A 12,478-nucleotide genomic window follows, 5' to 3' on the forward strand; every position below is an offset into this window, starting at 1 on the left:
ATACCCAACCTTGGGCTCAAACCCATGACTCCAAGATCAAGAGTCACATGTTCTTTTGGCTGAGCCAGTCAAGCACCCTAATTTAAAGAAAATTATTGGGGCACCTGGGCGGCTCAGTCGGTTGAGCATCCGACTTCGGCCCAGGTCATGATCTCGCGGTCCGTGGGTTCGAGCCCCGCATCGGGCTCTGTGCTGACAGCTCAGAGCCCGGAGCCTGTTTCAGATTCTGTGTCTCCCTCTCTCTCTGACCCTCCCATTCATGCTCTGTCTCTCTCTGTCTCAAAAATAAATAAACATTAAAAAAATTTTTTTTAATAAAGAAAATTATTAAGTGATGCCTGAGTGGCTTAGTCAATTAAGCATCCGACTCTTGATTTTAGCTCAGGTCATGATCTCACAGTTTGTGAGATTGAGCCCCACATTGAGCTGTGTACTGAGTGTGGAGCCTGGTTAGGATTCTCTCTCTCTGCACCTCCCCTGCTCACCCACTCTTTCTCAAAATAAATAAATAAACATTTTTTATTAAGTAAACAATAAGGGGCACAACCTACAGTTGCCAAGATGCCAACGTAAATGAAAGAAGCCCATTGGGCATAAAAAATAAAAAATAAAAACCAGTGAAAATAAAGGACAAAACCTACACAATCATCTCAATAGGTACAGGAAAATCTTCTGACAAAATCCAACACCTAGTAATAATAAAAATTCTCAATAAACTTAGAATAGAAGGTTACTACTTTCTTACACCGTACACAGAAATAAATTCAAAATGGATGAAAGACCTAAATGGGAGACAGGAAACCATCAAAATCTAGAGGAAAACACAGGCAGAAACCTCTTTGGCCTTGCTAGAGCAACTTCTTACTAGACACATCTCTGGAGTCAAGGACAACAGAAGTGAAAATGAACTATTGGGACTTCATCAAGATAAAAACTTCTTCACAGCCAAGGAAGCAACAAAACTAAAAAACAACGTATGGAATAGAAGAAGATATTTGCAAAGAACATATCTGATAAAAGGCCAGAATCCAAAATCTATAAAAAAACTTGTCAAACTCAACACTCAAAAAATAAATAATCCAGTTAAGAAATGGGCAGAAGACATGAACAGACATTTCTCTAAAGAAGACATCCAGATGGCTAACAGACACATGAAAAAATGCTCAAGATCACTCATCATCAGGGAAATACAAATCAAAACCACAATGAGATACCACCTCACACCTGTCAGAATGGCTAAAATTAAACTCAAGAAACAAGAGATGTTGGTGAGGATGAGGAGAAAGGCAAACCCTCTTACACTGTTGGTAGGAATGCAAACTAGTGCAGACACTCTGGAAAACAGCATGGAAGTTCCTCAAAAGGTTAAAAATAGAACTACCCTATGACTCAGCAATTGTACTACTAGGTATTTATCCAAAGGATACAAAAGTACTGACTCAAAGGAGGACATGCACCCCAATGTTTATAGCAGCACTATCAACAATAGCCAATTATGGAAAGACCCAAAATGTCCATCAACAGATAAATGAATAAAGAAGATGTGGTGTACATATATACAATGGAATATTACTCAGGCATCAAAAAAAATGAAACCTTGCCATTTGCAATGACATGGATAGAACTAGAGTGTACTGCACTAAGCAAAATAAGTCAGTCAGAGAAAGACAAATACCATATGATTTCACTCATGTGGAATTTAGGAAACACAACAGATGAACATAGGGGAAGGGGAGTAAAAATTAGGATAAAAACAGAGAGGAAGGCAAACCATAAGAGACTCTTAACTATGGAGATCAAGTTGAGGATTGCTGGAGGGGAGGTGGTAGGGGAATGGGCTAAATGGGTGATGGACATTAAGGAGGGCACTTATGATGAGCACTGGGTGTTGTATGTAAGTGATGAATCACTAAATTCTACTCCTGAAGCCAATACTACACTGTATGTTAACTAACTTGAATTTAAATAAAATCTTGGAAGAAAAAAGAAGAATTTAATGAAAAACCTACAACTACCATCATTATGGTGAAAGATTGAAATGCCTTTTCTGCTAAGATCAGAAACAAGGCAAGGGTGTCCACTTTTGCCACTTGTATGCAACATTGTACTGGAGGTTCTAGATAGGCATCAAGGCAAAAAGAATGAAATGAAATTAAAGGCACCTTTGGGAATAAAAAAGTAGACCTGTGTTTATTCAAAGATAACATGGTCATCATATAGAAAATCCTAAAGAGGGGCACCTGACTAGCTCAGTCAGAAGAGCATGAGGCTCTTGTGAGTTCAAGCCCCACATTGGGTGTAGAGATTATTTAAAATACATTTAAATTTTTTTTAAATCCTAAGGAATTTCCCTCCCATCACACACACAAACTGTAAGAACTAATGAATGAGTTTAGTAAAGTTATAGGATACAAAGTTAATATAAAGGAAAAAATAGTAGGGGTGCCTGGTTGGCTCAGTCAGTAGAACATGGGACTCTGGATCTCAGAGTTGTAAGTTTGAGCCCCATGTTGGGTGTAAAGATTACTTAAAAAAATAAAATCTTAAAAACTTTTTTAAATGTTTTTTTGTTTTTGAGAGAGACAGAGAGAGCAAGAGGTGGAGAAGGGCAGAAAGAGAGCGGAACAGAGGATCCAAAGAGGGCTCTGCTGACAGAAGAGAGCCTGATGTGGGGATCAAACTCATGAACCATGAGATCATGACCTGACCTGAAGTCAGACGCTTAATTGACTGAGCCACCCAGGCACCCCTAAAAAATAAAATCTTAAAACAAAATTGTATTTGTCTACACTAGCAACAAATAATTTAAAAATGGAGTGAGAAAAATTATTCCATTCACATTAGCATAAAAAAAGAGAATAAAATGCTTAGGAATAAATTTATTAAAAGGAGTGCAAGATTATACACCAAAACTTACAAAACATTGCTGAGAGAAATTTAAGAATATTGGAATGTATGGAGAGGCATTCATGATCATGGACTTGTTAGGATGGCAATTTCCCCCAAATTGATCTACACTTTCAATACAATCCCAGTAAAATCCTAGCAGGATTTTTGTAGAAATTGTCATACCTATCCTAAAATTTATATGGAAATGCAAGTTTCTAAAATAGGCAAAAGAATTTGGAAAATAAAGAAGAGTTGGAGGACTTACACTGACCAAATACAAACTCAACTGGCAAATTGCTAGATATATATCAATAAAATAGAATCAAGAGCCCAGAAATAAACCCTTATGTTTATGGTCAATTGATTTGCGACAAACTGTCAAGACAATTTGATAAAGAAAAGGTAGTTTTTTTTTCAGCAAGTGGTTTTGGTACAATTGGATATCAATATGCAAATGATGAATTTACACCCTTACCTCACACCATACTGAAAAATGAATTGAAAAAAGGTCACAGACATAAATTTAAGAACTACAGCTCTAAACCTTTTAGAAGAAAACACAGGAGAAAACCTTTGTGTTCTCAGATATGAACTAAAATAATGATCCACAAAAGAAAAAACTAAATTGGGTTTTAATAAAATGAAAAACTTTTGTTCTGTGAAGCACACATTTATAAAAAGATAAAAAGATAAATTACAGATTGGGAAACATATTTTTGAACCATATTATTTGATAAATAAGTTGTATCTGTAACATATAAATAACTTTTACAACTCAATAATAATAACACAGTACACTTTTAAAAAATGGACTAGAACCCAATAACAGAAAATAAGAACTATACACCGTGACTAAGTGGAATTTATCCCAGGAATACGAGGTTGGTTAACATCCAAAAGTTAATTAATGTAATACATAATATCAATAGAATAAATAACAAAAACTACATGAATATCTCAATAGATGCAGAAAAAGCATTTGACAAAATCCAACACCTTTTCATGGTAAAAACATTCAATAAAATAGGAATAGAAGGGAACTTCAACATGATAAAAGGTAACTATGAAAAGCTTACAGCTATCATCATACTTAACACCAAAATTTCCCCTTAGGATCAGAAATAAGACAAAATGTCCACTCTTGGCACTTCTCTTCACCATTGTGTTAAAGGTTCTAACCAGAAAAATTAAGCAAGAAAAATAATTGAACTGGAAAAGAAAAAAGTAAATCTGCATTTGCCAATGACATGATTTGTATATAGAAAATCCAAAGGATCAGGGGTGCCTGGGTGACTCAGTTGGTTTAAGTGTCAGACTCTTTGATTTCAGCTCAGGTCATGATCTCATGATTCATGAGATCAAGCCCTGCATCTGGGAGCTCTGTGCTGACAGCACAGAGCCTGCTTGGTATTCTCTCTCTCCCCTCTCTCTCTCTCTCTGCTCCTCCCCTGCTCATGTTCTCTCTCTCTAAATAAATAAACATTAAAAAAAGAAGAAAACCCAAAGGAATACATTAAAAAAGCTTATAGTAGGAAACAAGTTCAGCAAAGTTGCAGGATACAAGATCAATATGCAAAATTACTAATTGTATTTCTATATAATTGCAATGAACAATCTTAAAATGAAATTAAGAGAATAATTATATTTACAATAGCATCAAAAAGGAAAAAATACTTAGGAACCATTTAACAAAAGATGCACAAAACATACTCCAAAAAAAAAAAAAAAACATTGTTGAGAGAAATGGGAGAAAAATCTAAATATATGGAAAAAGATGTCATGTTCATGAATTGGAAAGTCTATACTGTTAAATGGTAATACTCTCCAAAATGATCTACAGATTCAACACAATATCAGAATCCTAGCTGGCTTCTTTGTAGAAACTGACAAGCTGATTCTAGATTTCACATAGAATTGCCAAGAGTAACCAAAACAATCTTGAAAAAAAAAAGTTAGAGAACTCACACTTCCTAATTTCAAAACTTACTACAAAGCAACAATAATCGAGACAGTGTGTTACTAGCATAAGGAAGAACATATAGATGAATGAAATAGAACTGAGAGGCCAAAAGTAAACCCATGTGTCTATGGCCAATTGATTTTTGACAAGGATGCCACCAACGTCATTTAATGGGAAAATAATAGTCTTCAATAAATAGTGCTGGGACAACTGGATCACTACATGCAAAAGAATGAAGTTTGATTCTTATCTCACACCATATGTAAAAATTAGTGAAAAATAGATCAAAGACATAAGTGTAAGAGCTAGAAGTATAAAACTCTTAGAAGAAAATATAGGGTTATAGCTCATGACCTCAGATTTGGGAATGGATTCTTAGATATGCCACCAAAAGCATGAGGAACAAAAGAAAAAGAGAGAAACTGGACTTCACCAAAATTAAAAACTTTTATGCTTCAAAGTGGAACAGTTTAAAAGCACAAAGTTGAACAAAAATCAAAAGGGCTACCCTAATGCTTCAATAAGACTCGATTTTATTTTAAATGTTAATTTATTTATTTTGAGAGAGAGAGAGAGAGAATGAGACAGCACAAGAGAGTGGGGAGGGGCAGAGAGAGAGAGGAAGGGAGACTCCCAAGCAGGCTCCAGCTGTCAGCATAGAGCCTGACACAGGGCTTGAAACATGAGATCATGACCTGAGCCATGCTTAACCAACTGAACCGCCCATGTGTCCCTCGAGGCTCTATTTTAAAGTAATATTTTTCCTCTCTTCTGCAAACCTCCCCTCCTCCCTTCTTAGCCTTTTGTTTGAAGAACTCAGTACCACCCTAAAGACCTGACAGAGGCTGGCAGCAAGTACACGATTCCTGTCAAAACCAGCTAGATCCTGTATTTCCCCATAACCCCCTGCCCCAGTCCCTTCCTCTCGGCAGGTGTGCAGTGTTTTGAAGGCCATATCCTGCTGCAGCCTCCTGTGCCTGGCAAAGCAATAAAGCTATTGTTCTTCTTTATCCCAAACTCTGTCTTCATGTTATATTTTGGCTCCAAAGCATGGAGGTCGGTTTTGGACAACAAATTGACAATGCAAGAAAATGAAATGAAAACCCAAAGAATGGGAGAAAATATTTACAAATCATATATCTGATAAGGGACTGATATCTAGAATATATAAACAATTTTTATAACTCAATAATAAAAAAGCCCAATAACCCAATTTAAAAATGGGCAAAAGTGGCACCTGGGTGGCTCAGTTGGTTAAGCTTCCAACTCTAGATTTTGGCTCAGGTCATGATCTCACAGTTTGTGAGTTTGAGCCCAGAGTCTAGCTCTGTGCTGACAGTGCAGAGCCTGCTTGGGATTCTCTCTCTACCCCTCCCCTGCTCATGCTTGTTCTCTCTCTCATTCAAAATAAATAAACTTAAACAAAAATGAGCAAAAAACTTGAATAAGCATTTCTCCAAAGAAGATACACAAATAGTCAATACACACATGCAAAGATCCTCAAATTCGTTAGTCATCAGATAAATGCAAATCAAAACCATGATTCACACTCACTAGAATGGCCATACTCAAAAAGTCGATAACAAGTATTGGTGAGAATATGAAGAAATCAGAATCCTTACACACTGTTGATAGGGATGTAAAAAGTATGCTGCTTTGGAAAACACTAGGCACTAAACAGAATTAGTGCATTACTCAGCAGATACACTTCTAGGTATCAACCCAACAGAAATGAAAATATGTCCACACAAAAATTTGTATATGAATGTTCATGGCAGCATCACACATAATAGCCCCAAACTGGAAACAATCCAAAATGCCCACCAATTGGTGAATGGATAAGCAAAATATGGTAACAATGGAAAATTATTCAGCATAGAATATTACTCAGCAATAAAAAGTAATGAAATACTGATACAAGCTACAACAGGGATGAACCTTGAAAACCTTATGCTAAATGAAAACAGCCAGACACACATGGTCTCATATTATATGATTCCACTTAAATGAAATGCCCAGAGGAGACACATTTGTAGACACAGAAAGTAGGTCATTGTTTGCCCAGGGCTGAGCTTGAAGTGGAGGTGAGTGTTTGCACTCAGGGGAATGTGTTAGGGTTCTGGCAATATTCTAAAATAATTGTGGTGATGGTTGTATAACTTTATAAAGTTACCAAAATTGGTTTAATTGTATGCTTATCTTTGGTGAATTTTATTGTATAAATACCTCCATAAGGCTGGGAAAAAATCAGTAATGGGCCAAAAGTAGGGGGCGGGAGGCATATATGAAGCAGTTTTGGAAATATATAGATAGTTATTGAAGCTGGGTGATGGATAATGGGGAGTTGTAGTGGGTTGAATTGTGTCTCCTAAAAAGATATATTAAAGTCCTAACCTCCAGTATTGTTGATTATGACCTTATTTGGAAATAGGGCCTTTGCAGGTGTAATCAAGTTAAAATGCAGTCATACTGGATTAGAAGGGACCCTCAATCCTATGAGGATACAATGAGAGAGGTTTGGAGACACAGAGACACACAGGGAGAACCCATTATGTGAAGACAGAGGTAGAGATTGTTTCCAACAAGCCAAGGAACACCGAGGATTACTGGAAATCACCAGAAGCTAGGAAGAAGCTAAGAAAGTTTTTTCCTTAGAGCCTTCAGAGGGAGCATGGCCCTGCTCATGTTTTGACTTCCTCCAGAGCTGTGAAAAAATTAATTTCTGAAAAAAAAACCTTAAAAAAATAAAATAAATTTCTGTTGTTTTAAGCCATCCAATCTATGGTAATTTCTAATAGCAGCCATAAGAAATGAATACAGAGTTCATTGTACTATTATTTCTGCTTTTCTGTATGTTTGATATAATAAAATGTTAGAAAAGAACATTGCGAGCCATCTCAGAGGACTCCACGTTAGGAACATTATGGGTCGTAGTGACTATGACACATGCCTACAGAGGACATACCCTCTGTCTAAACAAGACCTCTCAGCTCCGGCGATTGCAGCACTGGGGAATAAGCGTCTAGTGCTGCCAGGGCTTCCAATTTGTCCAAAGAAACTGGGAATCCGTATTTTTCTGTGTGATCTCCTAAGTTTGAAATGTTTGTGGCTAATTCAAAATCTTAAAAACTTGTGTGGCTTTTCATTGCAAGACATGGCAACAGTGTGTGTGTGTGTGTGTGTGTGTGTGTGTGTGTGTGTGTGTTTGTGTGTGCTTTAATCTTTCAAATCCCCTCCGAAAAACAAGAGTAGGATAGAGATGCCTAGGTAGCTCAGCCACTTGAGCGTCTGACTCTTCATCTCTTGATTTAGGCTCATGTCATGATCTCATGGTTTGTGAGATCGAGCCCCTCGTCCCGCTCTATGCTGACAGCATGGAACCTACTTCGGATTCTCTCTCTTTCTCAAAGTAAATAAACATTAAAAAAAAAAAAAAGAGTAGGATAACCAAAGAGCACCTCCCCCACCCCTTCCCCCACATATACCTTGTCTTTGTTTGGGCCAAACAGTCCTTGTTTCGGCCAACTAAGATTTCTGCTGGTTGGATTTTATACTCAGGTAACACTGGAAATACTGGTTTCTTAAGTGCCTATTATGTGTCAAACACTATGAAGGCATTTTATAGGTTGTATTTCTTTTAATCATCATGAGGTAGGTATTACTCATGAGGAACTGTTTTTTTTTTAAAGTAAGCTCTACTCCCATTGTGGGTTTTGAACTCAGAACCCTGAAATCAAGATTGCATGCTCTACCAACTGAGCCAGCCACGCACCCCTGATGAGTAAACTGAGGCAAAGACTTTGCCTGTGCTCTATTCCACTATAACCCATGAATTGTTTTGAAAGGTCTGTATCAACTGGTCTCAAAAGAATGGGCCCTGGAATCAGATAGATCTGGATTTAAGACACAGCTCTCAGGGTGCCTGGGTGTCTCAGTCAGTTAAGTGTCCAACTCTTGATTTTGGCCCAGGTCATGATCTCATGGTTCATGGGATCGAACCCTGTGTGGAGCCCCACATCAGGCTCCAAGCTATCATCATACAAGCCACTTGGGATTCTCTCTCTCCTTCTCTCTCTGCCCCTCCCTTGCTAGTGCTCTCTCTTTCTCAAAATAAATGAACTTAAAAAAAAAAAAAGACTCAGGGGTGCTTGGGTGTCTCAGCTGGTTAAGTGTCCAACTTCAGCTCAAGTCATGATCTCACCATTGTGAGTTCGAGCCCCACGTCGGGCTCTGTGCTGTGTGCTGACAGCTCAGAGCCTGGAGCCTGCTTCAGATTCTGTGTCTCCCTCTCTCTCTGCCCTTCCCCCACTCGCACTGTCTCTCTCTGCCTCTCAACAATGAATAAACATTAAAAAAAAAGACTCAGCTCTCAAGTTTTTTTTCCTTGTTGATAACTTGACTTATTGCCATCATCACCACTGGTATACCCTCTATTTTTCAGATTTGGTCTTTCTGTAGTTGGCAATTCACTGCATCCTCATGAGACACAGGAGATAGGTCCAAATCTCTGGCCCCTGCCACTCACAGGGCATTACTTGGATCATCGGAGCTCTCTGGAGTCTCTTTATATTCCAGCCGATTTTGATTTATTTTCTTGTTCATCCTGTAGTAACAGACTATTATTGTTGGCTTTTCTGCTTTCTTTGTTTTTTTTGAATTCTGTTGAAGGCCTAACGTTGCCCTTGTGATTCCCTTTTGCACCTTGTCATTTTTTTTGTTGTTGGATTGACAGGAAATGTTCTGCTCCTTCCTTCCTTTGGTGCGTGGGGTTGGCCCTTTCATTCTTATGCTTGGTTGTTCTACATTTATGCTAGGTTCTTCCGGTGTGCACATCCCATCACCATATTTAAGCCTCCTAGTGATCTATCCCAGGGTTCCTGACCTCTATGTGTGTATATACACATACCCCCCCACCCTCCCTTAGGCAACAAGGAGCCACACCCTTTGGCTTTGGTCATCAAGGCACTGTTCCAGCCAATGGTAGCCCTGGGGTGGCTTCAACATCACAAAGCACTACTTTTAACATCTCTGTGGGTGGGGAGATGTAGAGTTGATGCTGTTGTTGTTCCTTTGACACCCCTAAAGACTGGTCCCAAAATGACTTGTCATGCTTCTTTATCTCCCATATACAATTCTGATGGCAAACACAACATAGAGAGAGAGTTTCTTCCACTCATGCTCCATGGACACCCCTATTCTGTGGTTCATTCTGTTCTTCCTCACTCTTCACCATTACCTAGTATTTTGAATTTCTTACCTAAAATCTCTCTAAAGTAATAGGGCCATATTTAAGGCTATGGGATTTATTTATTTATTTATTTATTTATTTATTTATTTATTTAAATTACCCGTTGCTCATCATGACAAATGCACTTCCCAATCCACATCACTCATTTCACCCATCCCTCTACTTACCTCCCCTCTGGCAACCATCAGTTTGTTCTCTATAGTTAAGAGTCTCATCATCAGGGAAATACAAATCAAAACAACAATGAGATACCACCTCACAGCCATCAGAATGTCTAAAATTAACAACTCAGGCAACAACAGATGTTGGAGAGGATACAGAGAAAGAGGATCTCTTTTGCACTGTTGGTGGGAATGCAAACTGGTGCAGACATTCTGGAAAACAATATGGAGGTTCCTCAAAAAATACAAAATAGAACTACCCTCTGACTAAGCAATTGAACTAGTAGGTATTTATCCAAAGGATACAAACATGCTGATTTGAAGGAGCACATGCACCCCAATATTTATAGCAGTGCTACCAACAGTAGCCAAGTTATGGAAAGACCCCAAATGTCCATTGACTAATGAATGGATAAAGAAGATGTAGTATATATATACAATGGAATACTGTTCAGTGATGAAAAAGAATGAAATCTTGCCATTTGCAACAACATGGATGGAACTAGAGTGTAGTATGCTAAGCGAAATAAGTCAATCAGAGAAAGATAAATACCATATGATGTCACTCATACGTGGAATTTAAGAAACACAACAGATGAACATAGGGGAAGGGAGGGTAAAATAAGATAAAAGCAGAGAGGGATGCAAACCATTAGAGATTCTTAAATACAGAGAACAAGCTGAGGGTTGCTGGAGGGGAGGTCGATGGGGGGATGGGCCAAATGGGCAAGGGGCATTAAGGAGGGCACTTGTTGGGATGAGCACAGTGGGTGTTACGTGCTCATCATGAGTCACTAAATTATACTCCTGAAACCAATACTACACTATATATTAACTAACTTGAATACAAATAAATTTTTAAAAAAAGATTCTGTTTTTTGGTTTGTCTCTCTCTCTCCCTCCCTCTGCAGTCTATGAGGAGATCTAAATCATCCCATTTCCCTACTATAAATCCCTCTTATGCACCTTGAAGACCAGTTACTTCTTAACTATCACCAGGCAACTTTTCCACCCACCTCCTTTTCCCCAGTGTCCATGTAGATTTCTTCAGTTTTTGTTTTCCAGTCTGAAATCATTGCCTTCAAGCAGTCAAGACTTCAGTGACTAACCTTCTCCACTGCGTATCCTCATCTTGTTTTAAATCTTTCACTTCCAGTCCAGCATTCACCAGCTCTGTCATGGTCATCACTGCCATCATTCTCTTACTGCACTCTCCTTCCTATGCAGCAGCTGTTGAACTTGGGAACTATACATCGGGTTTGGTGCCATGCTCATGAAGCCTGGGTTCTTCAGCAGGCTGGTGGTATCAAAGATGATGACACCTCCCATGTGACTCGCTCTAAGCTTCAGCTCTGAGTCTTGTTGTGGGGATCCAGCTCCAAATCTTGCCCATGGTAGGCCACATCTCAGCTGTGCTTCTTTGAACTGGAGAGCTCTAGGCCCACTCTTCCATGGGCTTTGCTGTAGGACAGGTCTATGCAGTTGGCCGGCGCACAGTCCTGCCTTGCCCCCGCAGAGCTCCTGAGTTTTCTGGAGGCTCCAGCTCTGTTACAGAAACAAATGGCATTGAACAGGTTCAGCTCAATGGATTCCCCTTAGAAGTGCACAGCAGCCTCAACATTTTCTACATTTCCTTCTGTTTAGGGACACTGTAACTTCTCAGCTGACAAGTTAAACACTATTTGATTATGGGTAAGATACTAACATTCCAAGCGTCTGTTTCCTTGTGTGTAAAATGGAGATGATATTAGTGCTTAATTCCTGGGGCTAATGAAGAATGAAAGAGACAGTGTATGTCAAATGCTTAGTCTGGTTCCTATAAAGGCAACTGGGAACTAGTAAGCATAAGCTATCATTATTGTTATTGTTATTTTAAAATATTATTGATAGGTGCAAGGATTTGTTTATAACTCCCCCAGCACATTCAAAATTAATGATTACAAAAAAAGAAAAAGAAAAAGAAAAACCTAACTAGCACTAAACTTTCTACAAAATTCCCCTGTGAAGAAATCTTTTGGTTTCCTTTTCTTTCTTTCTTTTTTTAAAATGTTTTTTAACATATTATTTATTCTAGAGAAAGAGAGAGAGACAGAGTGTGAGCTGAGAGAAGGACAGACAAAGGGGGAGACACAGAATCTGAAGCAGGCTCCAGGTTCTGAAATGTTAGCACAGAGCCTGATGCCGGACTGGAACCCAAGAACCATGAGATCATGACCTGAG

The sequence above is a fragment of the Acinonyx jubatus genome, chromosome D3 (assembly GCF_027475565.1).
Source record: "Acinonyx jubatus isolate Ajub_Pintada_27869175 chromosome D3, VMU_Ajub_asm_v1.0, whole genome shotgun sequence".
Taxonomy (NCBI): domain Eukaryota; kingdom Metazoa; phylum Chordata; class Mammalia; order Carnivora; family Felidae; genus Acinonyx; species Acinonyx jubatus.